The 16,568-nt window shown below is 35.4% G+C and overlaps 1 protein-coding gene and 1 long non-coding RNA gene across 4 annotated transcripts in view; one reads left to right on the top strand and one right to left on the bottom strand.

The window, feature by feature from the left end:
• LOC112904814 overlaps positions 1-16,568 on the top strand; it is a 353,641-nt gene that overhangs the window by 149,278 nt on the left and 187,795 nt on the right. For 2 of the 3 annotated variants that reach the window (XR_003231383.1, XR_003231384.1), the window contains exon 3: positions 8,289-8,429. The exons of the other annotated variant lie outside the window; for it this stretch is intronic. This is a non-coding gene — a long non-coding RNA (uncharacterized LOC112904814). The remainder of the gene's footprint in view (positions 1-8,288; positions 8,430-16,568) is intronic. 3 annotated transcript variants of the gene reach the window in all.
• Positions 1-16,568, bottom strand: part of LOC108737011 (neuroligin-3-like) — a 241,664-nt gene that overhangs the window by 150,446 nt on the left and 74,650 nt on the right. The window lies entirely within an intron of this gene.

Genomic DNA, 16,568 nt, shown 5'->3' with positions numbered 1-16,568 from the left:
AAAAAAAAAAAGAGCCCATTGTAACACGTCCGGTGTTCGTCCAGTAAATTTTGACGTTGCCAAAGGCTGTTCAGTTTCGTGGCAATTATGAGAGATAAAATTAACTTGCTGAAAGCACTCGGATACGAGAAAAGCCGCTTTAATCTCCGAACGTGTTTTATATGCGTACATTACCATTAAAGTACACACTTTATTAATTTGTAAAATACCAAATGGAATACAAACTATAACTGAATATAAGATAATTTGAATTTTTGTAGCGTTAATTAAAAATGGAGCCAAGGATGCCATGTAGTTGGTCAATATGTATTTACCTCAAAAAAATTTTTTAGTGCTTTTAAATACGCTTTTGTCATGACAACGAAAATGTGTTCCGTTACTTCAGCTTCATATCATAGTTGATTTTACAGACTCCTGAATCAAAATGAAAGGCATTGATATTAAAACTACTAAGTTATATATTGTTTAAAGTTAATCAAAAAGTTATATTAAAAAAATTAAAAATATGCTGACAGAATCACTCAATTGGTTGAATACAATTTTGAAATTAAAACAAATAAATATTGTCATTTGCAGCGGCTGTATGACATTCCTTATAAACAATTTCAATTTTTGAAATAGCGAATCCAATAGATTTAATGAATTCAATTTTGTTCAGCTATTGAAATGCAAACAAATTAATAGTAAATTCTTCGAATACAATTTTGAATTTAACATAATCAAATGACATGATTCAAACAACTGTATGACATTTCTTATAAATAATTATTAAAAAGGTTGTTAAAGGTGTATGTTTGGAGCGCGGCGACTGATGCGAAACATGGACAGTGGGCGCAGTGAAAAAGAAAAGGTTAGAAGCCTTCGAAAAGTAGTATTATAGGCGAATGATAAGGATAACGTAGGTAGAAAAGGTTAGAAATGAAGAGGTCTTAGAAATAATAGGAGAATAGAGGACTCTATGGAAGTCAATAAAAAATAGGCGAGATAGGTTGGTAGGACACCTTCTCAGGCATAAAGGTCTAGTTAGAGACATATTAGTGACAGAAACAACAGCCAGGAGGGGTAGAAGTAGACCTAGATTAGATTAGTGTTCGCAAATAGTTAAGGATGTGGATTGTTATAGTTTGAGGGAAATGCGAAGATTAGTTCCGGATAGGAAAGAGTGCAGGTGCGTGTCCAACCAGTCTTGGGACTGACGATCTTATGATGATGAATTTAAAATAGCAAACCTAATGAATTTAATAAGTTAACTATTTTTTAATCTATATAGTTTTGAAGAATTCCAAAAATGATTCTAGCAAACTGAAATTTTCCTCAACATAAATATTTTATAATATCCCCCTATGTTCGCTGCAATTATTGCAGTCTAATTAGTTTTACATGCCTAAGGCTATTTCAGTAGCAACTACTTTATTATTAATTATTCATTGCGATAGTGGGTATATGACTTAATTGTTCTGCTAGGACAAAATGCAAATAAAAGTGCCCGCCGTAGGTAGAAACAGAAACCTTAGTGAAACGCATATAATATACGACTGTTTCGCGTGCAAGCATGTATATGTGCTTGTGCTTATATGAATGTTTGATTTGATGACTTCGCAATTAATTTGAGTCTGATGTTTGCGTAGGATAACTAATTCGCAGGCGTTTTGATAATATGCAAATTAGAATCAGAAACTATACCTACCTGCACATACATGTACACATACTCCAATTCCTCGTCCTTGCTGCAAACGATTTTACATTATTCAAATGACTCGCTCGCTCGGAACGATGGTAACAATCATAAGAAAATTGTACCATGTCATATATATCATTTCGTTATCTAGTATAAACAATAAGTATGACAAAAAGCCGACAAAATTTGTTACAATAAAATTTAAATGAAAATAAGAAGAACTATTATATTAGAAAAGTGGTTGTTGATATTGTTTTGTAAATTAGTTTAATATCTTTTTGTGTTCAGTAAAGTTGGTATTGGTCTTGCGAAAATGGAAGATCAAGAGTTTCTTTATATTAGCAAGACCAAAACCAAGACGAAATACCTAAGACTAAACAAAAAATTACTACTTCCGGTGGATTTATAAGTTAAACCATTTGAAGAAACTTTATATATACTTCGTTTAGTTTCTGTAGAGATGTGACCTTTAGTTTGACCGGCGCAAAGTAGAAAAGAACAGCACTAGGCCAGAAAAGGAAGGAGACAACTCTCGGCCAAACTCTTAACCGGTGAGGAGCGTATGATCCGTACAGTACTGCACGGAAAAACTTACCATTTTATCCATTAAAATTGCATTGCTCAAATGTGCTGTTATTGGTACCAGTTACTAGTGAAAATACCAACGAGATGTTTATTTATATTTGAAGACATATTAAAGGCTTTAACGCTTGTTTTCGACTCGTACTACTATTCATGATTGAATAAAATTTTGGCAGGTACTGTATGAAAAAGTATGTTTAATGAACACGAGTCGAGAGCATAATGAGCTTTTTTCTCCCTACCTACGATTTTACCACTGCACATCCAAGACATTGGCAGGGGCACATTGCTAGAGAAAGTAAATGAAGTATAGATACCTGTATTGTTTTATTTTTAGTATTTGAAATTTTTAGTTTACTATATTTTAACACTAAATAAAAGAAAAAAGAAACTTTAATACTGTTTGAAAAAAAGGCGAACTACAAAAATATCCTAGGAGTAAGTGTTTTTTGTTCCTATGCTCGGATAATAGATATGGTTGAAATATAGAGACAAACTAATATTTTTTTCGATATCTTCCACTTTTTTCAAGTATCTTATACTATTTTGTTCGCTGAAAGGTCAATTTATGCGTTGAAGGAAGGGTCAATTAATATATAGGAAAAGGGTAAGTTCTCGAGTTTTCAGAATTCTCACAACTATCGACACTATAGTGCAAGGGTGATTTAAACACTGCGAGTAGGTACTAGGAAATACTATAAAATAAGAGTACCTACATTATTAATATAGGTTCCGTGTGCGTCATCAACATGGTCTGTATGAAGCAATCCAATCGATACTAACTGAAACTGATGATACATACAAAAGTTAATGGATTTTTAGTGTCAAGTATGCGTGAAGATGTTGATCTTAAATTCATAACGATCGCAGCTTTCTCTACCTCCAGTAAAATTTCTGAGTGGTTTCCACGTTTTCTCGCATATAAAAATTGGATTCTCTATATACGAGGGTGGATTGATAAGTTTCCGGCCTAACCAAGAGATGACGCCACTAGGCCTACCTTGAGGTGACATTCTATAGTACCATCCTTGGATAGCTTGTAGCTATAGTTTCAGCCCGATCTCCTTGCTAGTGTAGGTTTGACAGCACGCTGAACAAGACGCCTCTGTGGTTTTCGTAAAAATGGAAAAGCAGGAAAATCGTGCTGTCATCAAATACTTTTATTTGAAGGGGTTAACGCCGAAGGAAATTAAAAAAGAGATGGACTCAACACTGGGGACATCCTCCCCGTCATATTCAACCGTTAAGCAGTGGGTTTCCGAGTTTAAAAAGGGTCGTGTGAGCACCTCTGATGGGCCTCGCTCAGGACGCCCCGTTGAGGTCACAACTCCAGATATGATCGAAAAAATTCATCAAATAGTGCTGGGAGACCGCAGATTGAAAGTGCGTGAGATAGCTGAGACCTGTAAGATGTCATATGAACGTGTGCAACATATTTTGCACCAACATTTGCATATGGAAAAGCTCTGTGCAAGATGGGTGCCGCGTTTGCTAACAGTCGACCAAAAATTGATTCGAAAAAACATTTCTACCGCAAATTTGTCATTGTATAAGCGTAATCCAAGCGAATTTTTGCGTCGATTCGTAACCGTTGACGAAACGTGGGTCCACCACTACACTCCTGAAACCAAAGAACAGTCTAAACAGTGGATTGGACCAGGGGAACCAACTCCAAAGAAGGCAAAAACAATTTTTTCGGCGAACAAGGTTATGGCTACTGTTTTTTGGGATGCAAGAGGTATTATATACATTGATTACCTTGCAAAGGGTAATACTATCACTGGTCAATACTACGCAGACTTATTGCAACGTTTGAGCCACGAGGTGAAAATTAAACGACCTCATCTGGCGAAGAAAAAAATCTTGTTTCATCACGATAACGCACCAGCGCACACGTCAATCGTTGCGACGGCTAAAATCAACGATCTAAAGTTTGAATTGATGCCGCACCCTCCTTACTCTCCAGACCTAGCCCCGAGTGACTATTTTCTGTTCCCTAATCTCAAAAAATGGCTTGGCGGTAAGAGATTTGCGGACAATGAAGAAGTAATCGAAGCTGTAAATGGTTATTTTGAGGAGCTTGACGAATCAGTCTATAGAGATGGCATTAATAGACTGGAACACCGCTATGAGAAATGTATCAGCCTTGGAGGAGATTATGTTGAGAAATAAAAAAAAAAAATTTTTAAAAACCTTGTTTTTCTTGGTCAGGCCGGAAACTTATCAATCCACCCTCGTATAATCTTCAAGACCACTGCTATTCAATTTAATATTTTTGACCCTAAGGCAGAATATTGACAGTTGCTCGACACATTGATAATTTTCAATTAAAAATCCAATTAAATACCCTGCGTTAATTAGTTCCATCCCTTAATTAGATGTCTTAATAGTCAGCTAATTCCAGAAAGGGCTATTAACCAAGGAGATAGATAGCTACAATTTGCATTACAAACAGAACCATAGATATTCAGAATATCACGATATATGATGATCACTTCATTACAAGTGTACGTACCACCTATGGTATAGATATTAGGATACATAAGCATTATACTAACGATAAGTTAGAAAATTAAATTTGTAACTAATTGAAGCTTATCGATTTACATGTTTGGTAAGCATACTTCATTTCCCTAGTACATTAAAATTTATTGGTAAAAGCTTTAATTATATGTATTATGAAGTAGGGGAAAATTACACTGAACATTCTACATTCAAATAACATTACCTACAGAACGTCTTGTTTCTACCGCGACAATATATCACCTTGTCGTTGAAAGTCAATTCAATTTGCGTTCGTTTCCAATAATTTGATCGTGAAATAAGGTCTACGTTTGCATCTCAACGGGCCAAAAGGAGTTGCCGTAATAAATCAAACTGAAATGTTAATATTGATTTGAAGTTGCCATGCCATCGTCATCGCTGTTGCCCACGTCGCATAATCGATTTGAGTTGAGTCGAGAGAAAGTACGAACGATTTTTTGACAAGACTTAATTTCAATTATAACGACTAAAGCAATTATCATCAACCTTTGAGATAGAAGGTTTTACCTTTAATTTGGCACATCTTTCTTTATTTCTTCTTTTTAAGAAATTTCTTCCGATGAATGATAAAGGATTGTAGGCTATCGTCTAACGCCTGGTTGCGCCATAAAATTATTTCTTTTCTGAAGCGATGAATTCAAATTAAAATTAAGGACGATCCACGAAGATCTTTAATTTATTTTAAAATCTACAGCATTCAATACGTAATGCACTAGCAGTAAAAAGTCTAGGCTTCTCAGATAAACTGTTATTGGATACATTTCTCTTGGAATGTATGAAATAAATCGCTATTTAATGGATAAATAAATTATGTCTTGCAAACATTTACTGTCTTCACTTAGACAGCCATTTACTGTTAGACATAAAGGTAAAGGCGTTTAATAGGTACTTAACACAGTTTTAAATCTGCAATATGGGAAAGGAATTCCTGTGATATTTTATTCTTTCCTTGAATTTATCGTAACAAGAAGTATTCAAAAGTCGTGATGATATTATTTAGTTCAGTATAAATCAATAAGCACCTTGTTGTGAGTAACAATGACCCTTAAATATTAATTTGAAATCATTTTTTCGATTTTTTATTTACCCACTACAAACTACCTCAAATTAATGAGGGAAAAATTGTTGCTGTTGTTACAGCCTCGCCGGGAATCGAACCCGGGACCTTTGGCTTTACGCACCAATGTTCTGACCACTAAACTACGAGAGGTGACAACAGCAACCACGACCAACCGACCTACNGTTTTAAGTGGAACGTCAGCGGAACTTTACAGATGCCGCCCGACGAGTAGCCGCCTCGTCGGCGGTTTCAGGTGATATATATATTAAATATATGAAATCCTATGACATTGTTAGTTACTTAATAGTGTATTATGGGTAAATAAGATATCGAAAAAATGTTTACTTAAAAATTAAGTAACTAACAATGTCATAGGATTTCATATATTTAATGACCATTAAGTTTTCCCAGTGATGGGATATTTCTGAACCTGTAGAAATTTTATGTCTATAACACAACTACTTTTATATTACTTTCTCAAGTTGCGTACGAACGTTAAGTCTTTACTCGAACGTTAAGTCTTTCTAACGCAGAAATATTTTTCTAATTTCAACAGTGTAGAAATAATGTTTGGTATAAAGAGTAGTCCCGGTAATCGGTGACATTTGGACTCGAATATCTCAAAATCCTGCACCCTGGATTTGGATTCGCGTCGAGAAATCTCTCTAGGGAACAAGAGAATTTAGATGTATGAGGTGATAAATTATTATTTTGCGTGAGGTGTCCAACTATTATCACATTAACTTTGCACTATGCAATTTTGAATTAAAACTCAAAATTGACGATCTCATGCTGCCTGGGGTGTTTATCCATTTGTGTTCACTTAAGACGCTTGCTGAGTGGCACAATGAGGTGATTTCTTTAACGACGTTGCATACAAAATACTTTTTGACTTTCTTTAATTCTTGTCCCCTATCGCATGATTGTAACAGGACATTCTGATCTTATACAATACTAATCTATTTTAGTTACTTTGGCAAGGTATTTATATAAACGTTGTCATGATTCAGTTTGTGCTCTCTGGGGCCACTTAGAACGATATTCCAAAAGGACCTACTTGAACGAAACTTCGCAACAACATTGTACGTGCATTAACGACGTTGAATCGTCAGCTGGTCTGCAATTGCCCGGGAATTCCTACAGCAACTGCAACTAAACTGTATTTATTATAAGTTATTAGCGAGGAACTTCACCGCATTCAAATCCTCTCGTCGTTTCTCGAGTTTAGATATATTACATACATATGCCGGTATATACACATGTGAGCACACGTATCCTACGTGCACGTGCATACGTTATGAAATATAAACGTAATAGTACATCACTGTCCTATTACCCGAGATAAAAATTTTCAGTCTCTCAGAGGCTCTGAATGCGAGACTCGAGTCTCCGTCTCTCATCGAGTCTCTCAGGTTGTCGCTGAGACTGTCGAGAGACTGTCAAAAAAACTGTTTAGAGTCTCTGAGCGAGAGACTTAACTGGCTCATAGAGAGATCCTCATTTTGTATCCAGTCTCTGAACCAGAGACTCGAATCTCTGAACGAGAGACTTGAATTTCTCAATAAGTGGTGTCTCGATAGACATGATTAAAATTTTCCACGTTCAACAACTTTCAGAGATCCCAGTCTTTCTATGAGAGACGCGAGACTCTCAATTTTTCAGTTTTATTCATTCAGTCTCTCTGTGAGAGACTCGAATCTCTGAATTAACAATTTTATCGTTCGAGTCTTTCATACAGAGACTGTGAGAGATCCATAAAAACACCTACGCAATAACTGAGAGACTCTGAAAGACTCTGAGAGACTGGAGAAAGACTGAAAATTTTTGTCTAGGGTAACTGCATCTCCTCTCCTTCTATTTTTATTTAAGAATAAATTAACAGAGTGAAACGTATATAAGTAGTATTGAAGATTCTGATAGGATGTTAAAATTTAAAATCAATTAATTACGGTATGATTTGCATATTAGAATAAAGACCTACCAAAAGAGTGCCGAGCACTTTCAATTCAAGTCGAGAATTTCTAGCACAACAGCCAGAAATTGTCTAAAATTTTAAAATTGGGAATGCAAATTAATAGATATGTTTCTGATTGTACTTACCTAATTGTATTTGGTTGAAAATACTAATTACAGTAATTCTAGTGTCTGTATTTCTTTGAAATTCTCTGGATTCATAAGGTTATCATTTTAAAAAAGCAGTGTTTAAATATGGAAATTAATGGTGTTCTAGAAAATTCGTTTATTAAATTAGTAGTTACTATTATTAAATGAATAAAAAAAATGAATGTTTGATGATGCTGTAGAGCACACTAAAAAAAAACAAATTTCAATTCAAAAATATGCAATGCGGAGAAGGGGATGGGAAAGGGGACGGGACCAGGGATGCCGAAAGCCACCTATAATTATTATACATATTTTCCACAGATCAAGGCGAGCCGTGGTACTCAATTGTTCCTATGGTATGGTATGGTAATGTTTACGGAGTTTTCTTCGAGCCCCATGGAAAATCATTAATTTGTAGGATCGTTATAGGGGCGATTCTTTGGCTTCGTGTAATGCTTTAAAGTAAGTGTGACTGTATGAACGGTCTTAGTATATTATTTTATCTTTGGATTGTGAAACCTTAAAGGTGAGCAAGTACCTATACGTAAGATCCACTTTTTTCCGGCAATTTCTCTTCGAGGATCTATAAACTATCCTTATACTTAATAAAATATAATGTCATAACTTTCAGTACTTTCTTGATCGTAACTAGATTAAATTATGCACACCTATGGATTACAAATAGGTAAACACGAATACATAACAAAAAAAAATAGAAGAGTGGCCGTCCGTTCTCGAAACAAGTCACTCGCATAATTTACCCATAGTTTGACGTTTGGATGCCCGTCTATCGGTTCTAGTTAATTTACAGGCGCCAACTATAATTAATTATTAAATCGCCGCACAACGGATTATTTATTATTTATTCATTAATAACGCATTAGGAAGGCGATATCGATTTCACATTCATCAAATCGGCCAGTTTATAACGTTCAATTTCAATTAGGCGTCCGAGGAAAGGGTACCGGTGACGATCGAGGCTTAATCCTAACGATGAATGCCGGACTTTGAATGCTTAATTAGGTAGGTCGGGTTACGATGGACATCAGCTTAGGCATCACGTTGCGATCTACAACACCTGCACTTACGGATTGAATGGCAAACGTTTTTCTTACGTAGAAATGTGTCTGTAAAATTAGGATGCCAACCTTAAGGCGGAATAATAATAAGTAGCACTGATACATTTAAAATGGAATTATTGTTTGGGTGTCAATGATGCAACAGAAGCAGAGAAAGATGTCGATAGTAAATTGTATCGATAATTCTTTTTTTATTAAGTTAATATTCAAAATTTAATAAAGGTAAGTGATTGAATAAATAAGAATTTCAGGTTTCTGGTAATTTGGTCAATTAGTGCGTTGATACTCAATCTCACCATTTCTGGAAAGTTTCAATGAGCTTCCGATATAAAAATGCGAATATGAAAATATATGCAGAACCAAAAGCAAATGTCTTTTGCACACATCAAAATGATGAAATTCATGCGATTTGACGCAAAAATTTGGATAGAAAAATTCGCAAACTTTTATTGGTCTATTTTTAATCAATAATTGCACCGATGTAGCTTCAGTAATAGGTTCTGAACAAATAAAGACATTAATACACAAAATTTAAGAAGGTTTTATAATAAAAAAGACAACCAACTCAAAACAAATTGTCACAAAGAATCCAATTAACGAAAAGTGTACAGGAAAAAACTTGGTCAATGATCAAACGGTCTGTCAAACGTACATCTGTATTGATTAGCTCCCGTATGTACACACATCATCTCAGCTGAATATTTAACTAATATTTTGTAGTTTTCAATTTATTAATACTTACATATTATTTTGTCCTACAGTTAATTTCCGATGATAGGAATTAAATGCATTGAATATATGCCAAAACCCTGTACATGATACCGAGAATCAGACTCAAATAAAATTGAATTTGGTCTCATAATTTTTCATGGTTATTGATATGGATATCAAACTGTTTCATTACGTTTTTACTACGTTTTTACAGCATAATAAATTGAATACTAGATATTATCACACGCGCTTGTAATGATAGAAAATTTTCTATTTATTAGTCTAGAATGTAGGTGACTGGATGAATGAAAACATTTATTCAACAACAACAATTTCTTTTTAACATAACAATAACATTTTACGTCTGTAATTTTATTACCTATAACAAAAATATGCGGGCCAGAAACATGGGAATTCGTATTGGTTTCTAAGAATATACCCGAGGGCACCTGGTATTATTCGATGGGATCACTGGAAGAATGCGCGTTTTACTTTTTGAAGCGTATAAAAGTTTTAATGGAAATACAAAAAATAATATTTGTTCTGAGCGAAAAGGGGGAAAACTCTAGGTTTCAAGTGCCGTTGGCACATTTTTTCGCTCTGCACAAAGAGTCAATTTGGAGGGGTTATTATTCTTTGCGAAAACAGATATTCCGAATATGTAATTTTCAAACCGCGGGTCTCTTTCTTTGCGGCAGAAGAAAAAAATAATAAAAATAATATTTGTGAAGACGTTTTCTGCAAACTTTACTTTACTTTTTTAAACGTATAAACGTAATTTTCTAAAATAGTACAAAAGTTTGAGGTTACATATAAGTACCTACCAAAATAAAAATGTTCTTTAGACAGAAAATACCACAAATAGAGCGGTATTGTGGTATTTTCGAAAACGCGCTGTTAAGACAGCAGGTAAAAGTTGGGCTGTGTTCTGTCGGAGCTGTCTGCGACGCGCTGATGAGATCCAAAAAGATCGAAATTGCGATCCGCGTCTGGCAGTTTCAACTTTTTGGACTTGAAGCAATTGTAATTGAAATATTCTTGCTGATTACCACAGTTTTTTTGCATTTTCGGATTTTATGAGTAAATTTTGTAGGAAGAATAATGCAAATCATTCACAACGTCGGTATGGATTTAGGATCACCTAGAATTAAAAGATGCTCAAATAACCCATTTTGAACTGTATCAAATAAATGCTTATTAACACTCAATAACATAGTTTGGCTAGTTGATATTGGCGGACGAGTGGTCTCATCAATGCTACCCCCTTTTCGGCTACCTTTAGGAATCGTGGAATTAGGTGGATGGAAGTGATTAAGAAGGCGTATTACATGACACGAACTAGTACAATTATAAATTGGTATTGGATTTAGCGTTTGCCCACGGGATTCGAAGAAAATGCGAAAAATTTTGAAAAAGTGCAAACGGTTCTGCATCTCATGGTAATTTACTTTTATATCATTCACAATCCCCTCAATCGCTGCAATCCTCCAGTTAACAATCACGTGCTGTCTTTTGGTCTCTCGCGAAATTTAATCTACCTACACAAATGTAAATATTTTATGCATGTGCAAGAAAGCAATTTTTCTAATTTAACAACGTTTGAAGTTACTCTATGATAGTAGAATGAAGATTCGGGCTATAGGGCCGTGGTATAAGTGAACTATTCTGTCTAGACGTTTCGTCAGCTACTGCGGCTGACATCCCCAGTGGTAGTGCTGCGTTGACAACGTGAACGTAGATTATCTTCCAGTGGCTGGCGAGACATAATCTACGTTCATATTGTCAACGCAGCACTACCACTGAGGATGTCAGCCGCAGTAGCTGACGAAACGTCTGGACAGAATAGTTCACTTAGACCACGGCCCTATAGCCCTAATCTTCATTCTACAATGGATTCCGGCAGTAAAAGCCTTTGTTCTTATACTCTATGATAGTTAAACAAATACCACCCACCCATTTAAACACTACTACCAAGTTGACATTTCAAAGTAAGTTTAGTCTACTGCTTAAGAGTCTAAAGTTGTCATCAATTGATTGGCTTTCTCATGCAGTTCCAATCGATGCCCAGAATCTGAAGTCTATTTTTACATGGCAGTTTTCGTCAGTGCTAGGATTGATGGGTCCAAGACTATTATAGTTAACTTTCTAACAAAATAATACGCCCGAACGTAATTTTATCGTCATTTTTATCGTTGAAGGAAAAAAAAATCTTTGTCATGATTTGGTAATTTGTTTCCTTTATGTCAGATACACGTCTTAAGTGAAATAAACGCCCTTCGATTAATTTTATCTTAAAGCCATCGACATTATCGTCCTATGTTTAACGCACACAACCCCAAGCCATCTCAACCCAGTCGCGACCGTTGTTCTTATTGCTTCTTTCCTTGACCTCATTCCTCATCGAAAGCAAATGTTATCAGCTCCATCTAACCATTATGACGACATCAATTCCCAACAGGCGCAGCAAACGTAGATAATGAGGGTAATTTGAACTGGGTGACGATTTGACGTCTGCTGCTAGATATCAAGCATGGCTCAGTTTCTTAACGATCTAGCTTAAGGAACTGTACGCCTCTAAAATTATTTCCGATTACATTTACAACACTTCAAATCAACGGTACATTTATCTACACTCTGATAGACGAAAGAAAACCTAGTGACCGTAAACTTAATGATTAATGAGAACATAATAATTCTGAAGGTTTCTCAAAACGTAATTCATTAATGACGAATTAATTAACCAGAATTGCACAGAGGAGAATGGAAAAAAGGCAGATCAATTTGGGCTTAGAAGAATTAGTGGAACGCGGGAAGCCATTCTAGCTTTACGGATAACAATAGAGAAAACGATAGAAAAAGGAAAGAGTGCGTACATAGGATTCGTAGATTTAGAAAAAGCTTTTGACAATGTTAAATGAGACAAGATGTTAAATATACTTAAAAATATAGGGATGAGTTACAAAGATAGAAGAGTGATACTTAATTTCTATAAAGGGCAACAGGCAGCTATAGAGCTGGAGCTACAATGAAGAGAAGTAAATATTAGGAAGGGAGTCAGACAGGGATGCACACTATCACCGCTGCTTTTTAATCTGTCCATCGAAGACAGTACAACTGCAGGGATAGATATATAGGCGCAGAAGATTAGTATGTTTAGATTTGCAGATGATATAGCAGTATTAGCATCTAGCAACGAAGACTTAGGAGAGATAGCTTCAAATAAAATGGATGCGGTACTGACAAAACAGTACTGTATGAAAATAAATAAAACTAGAACAAATATATACTGGTATGCAAGGGAAGAAAAAATAGGGAAACAGCGAATATAAAGATAGGAGACAAAAAATTAGTATTGGCTGATTTAAGGTATCTAGGAAGTCAGATAAGTCAGAACGGAAGGAGTAGTAGGGATATAAAGCAGAGGATAGCGCAGAGTCGTGTCGCCTTTAATAAAAACAAGTCACTTCTATGCTCACGAACGGTTAATTTAGAAATTCGAAAAAGGTTGTTAAAGGTGCATGTTTATAGCACGGCACTTTACGGGTGCGAACATGGACAATGCGGCGGAAAAGAAAAGGTTAGAATGTGGTGTTACCAATGAATGATGAGAGGATACCGTGGATAGAGAAGGTTAGAAAGAGATATTAGAAGGAATAGAGGACTCCATGGAAGTCATTAAGGAATAGCCGAGATATGTTGGTAGGACACCTTCTTAGGCATGAAGGTCTAGTCAGAGACATATTAGAGGCGGAAACGGGAGTTAGGAGGGGTAGAGGTAGACCTAGATTAGGTTGCTGTTCGTAAATATTTAAGGATGTGGGTTGCTCTAGTTTTAGGGAAATGCGAAGTTTAGCTCAGGATAAGAAAGAGTGGAAGTGTGTGTCCAACCAGTCTTGGGACTGACGGCCTTATGATGATGAATTCATTCATGGTGTATTGTACTCGCGTCGTACGCTCCGGTCTGGTTCAGTTAGAAATTCGTAGGTATCTCTCAAATTTTAGCAGTGAGGTGGTTATTTATGGGTCAACAGTTACGATTCAAAATTGAATTTCAGAATAAATGAAATTAAGCAAAAGTGCATGCAGTGTTAGGCAATAAAGTCAGCGCACTTAGGGAAAAGCATAAATTCAGGCGAACTAATACGATTTATTCATTTAAAAATATCCTTAAAGGACGACTACATGTGTGTGTTCGTCTTTTTTTTTCTCGGACTTATGTCCTAATTATGTTCGCCCTTGCCCTTTCAAATTTTCGTGTTTCAACTTGAATGAAAAAAATAACCACGGCGCAAGTTGATTTCGCGCCGACGGGTAAATTTTTTAAATCTCGGCTCGCAGATTGCCGCGCCTTCATGTTTGGTGTCTTAATTCAAAATTTATTAACTGGGGAACCGTTCATTATGGAGTAATCTCTAAAATTTCGGTGCAGGCAACTGATAACATACTTCGTGAATATTTATGAAAGAAGGGGCGCGCAATTTGTTCAAGATCGCTGTAATCCTCCCCGTTTCTGTGTTCCTCTTCCCAATCTCTTTCGTTGAGAGCAATAAATCTTCCAATTATTCAAAAGTTCTTTACATTTCCGACATTTGTGTTTGTTATGCAAACATTTTGTTTCAATTCCATCAGATTTGCTGTGGGAGTTCCGCAAATGAACCAACTCTAAAGATTGCTCCTATTTGATTATTAATTACCTTTTTACCAAATATTTAACAACAAAAGAAATATTACATCGCCCTTTGAAAAATGATTATTATTATAAGCATGTGTCTATAAGTATGTGTATGATCTTCTAGATATTTTAATGATAGTTAAGAAATTTGAAAAAGATTGTTAAAGGTATATATCTGGAGCACGACTCTGGACGGGTGCGGAACGTGGACGGTGCGGGGGGAGAAAATGCCTCACACGCTTTCAATATGTCGTATCACAGGCGAATGATAAAATCGTGGATAGAGAAGTTTAGAAATGAGGAGGTATTAGAAACAGTAGGATAACAGGGAGCGCTATGGAGGTCAATAACAAATAGGCGAGATAGGTTGGTAGGACTCCTTCTCAGACACGAAGGGCTAGTCAGGAACATATTAGAAGGAAAAACTCGGGTTAAGGGAAGGAGTACTCGGGATATAAAGCAGAGTTTACTGCAGGGTCGATCGCCTTTAATAAAAAGAAGTCATTTTTATGATGGCGAAGAAGAAGATTAGCTCAGGATAGGAAAAAGTCGAGGTGTGTCCAAACAGACGTCTCTATGTTGGTGATGATGATGATAGTGACTTGTTGAGTATTATAATAAAATAGTTTATTAATGGTGAAACATTCTTCTGTTTTAATTAAATATTCAGCAATTTTTAAGTAATGTACAATTACGATACGATACTTGGAATATTTGGAATTTTCACTTGTTTTGTTATGGGTCATTAAGTAGATCTTATCACTTAATAATCGCACAAGGAGAATAAGTTGCTTATGAAACTGGTTGTGATGTACTAATAGAAAATTAAAGTTGACGATGTTTTAGAAAAACTTTCTTTTTCATATTAAAGAAAGAATCATTGTGTTTTTACAACGTCGCTAACGAATTCGTTATCTATTGGCGTAGGTTATTATTCAAATTACTTTCGCTTGTCTTGTTATCGACAGTAGCATCCAGATTGAAAAATGGGCAAGTAGCTCCTTAATTTTCCCAAGGAACAAGCGAGCACGTCTAGTTCTCTAATTAAAATAGTTTCCAAATTTTTAACTTGCTGAAATACACTTTACTTCGTTTACTTGGTCGTAGCGCTTTAGAAAATTTTCTCTTCCTTTCTTGTTCTCTTTGTTAAAATGTATTACGAAAAAAGTGCTCTCTAACGAACGTCAATTTCGTACAGACGAACCTTAATTTATAATTAAAGTGGAATAATTTCAGCTGAAAAATATTGTTTAGCGTTGCCAGAGTCGAAAAAATTAAATCGCCCTAGTTAGAGAAAGGGGAGAAAAATAAGGCGTCATTCGTTTTTTTACGGAAAAGTTGAGATCCACTTAATTATCTACAATAAAAAGTTGCTAATTTCTTAAATGAAAATTTCTTGGCAGCTTTAACTTTGAAGCAGACGTAATTATGTAAATAACATGATTTTTTAGTTAGGTACGTACTTCTCTACTTAGATGAATCAAAGAAGAATAAACAAATTTGCAGAATATTCTAAATTTTCAGGGGAGATATTCAGCCAAAGTACATACTAAAAATAGGTGTAAATATGCACGGGAATTTTTGGGGAAACTGCTGAAAAAAAAAATAAGGTCAGCCGCACATTGTAAAAGTGTTCCTGATATTGTCCGGAAGGCATTCCACGTAAGACCCGGACAACATCGGGATTATTGACATATCTGACGTCCGCTTTGGATGATCGTTGGATTCATACCAACGGACGTTAGAAATTTATCTAATCAAACCCTCACACCTCAGGTCGAGATTGATTAGGTAATGCTACATTGGTTCGTTAATCACCTGCATAACTGGTTGCAAGTGTACAAAAATTGGCAGATATCTTATTAAACCTAGACAAATCTAAAGTTGGTAACTGAAGTAGTTAATGCTAAACCATTACCAGCAACATCCATATAATAACCCTCTCTCTATTATTGTGGATAGTGGATTATTTCTTAATAAACAACATGATATCAGTGTGTATAATTATTCGGATGATTATTATTAAATTTTTCAATTTTCAAGTTTCTGCAAAGGATTTAATATTGGTTTAAGACAATCCTTAAGAAACGAAAAAAATCGAAATTAATTTTGGATTAGTTGAGGAAGAATTAGTGTGAA

This window comes from Agrilus planipennis, unplaced genomic scaffold (genome assembly GCF_000699045.2).
Source record: "Agrilus planipennis isolate EAB-ADULT unplaced genomic scaffold, Apla_2.0 scaffold98, whole genome shotgun sequence".
Lineage (NCBI taxonomy): Eukaryota > Metazoa > Arthropoda > Insecta > Coleoptera > Buprestidae > Agrilus > Agrilus planipennis.
This window is presented reverse-complemented; position numbering and strand designations above follow the sequence as displayed.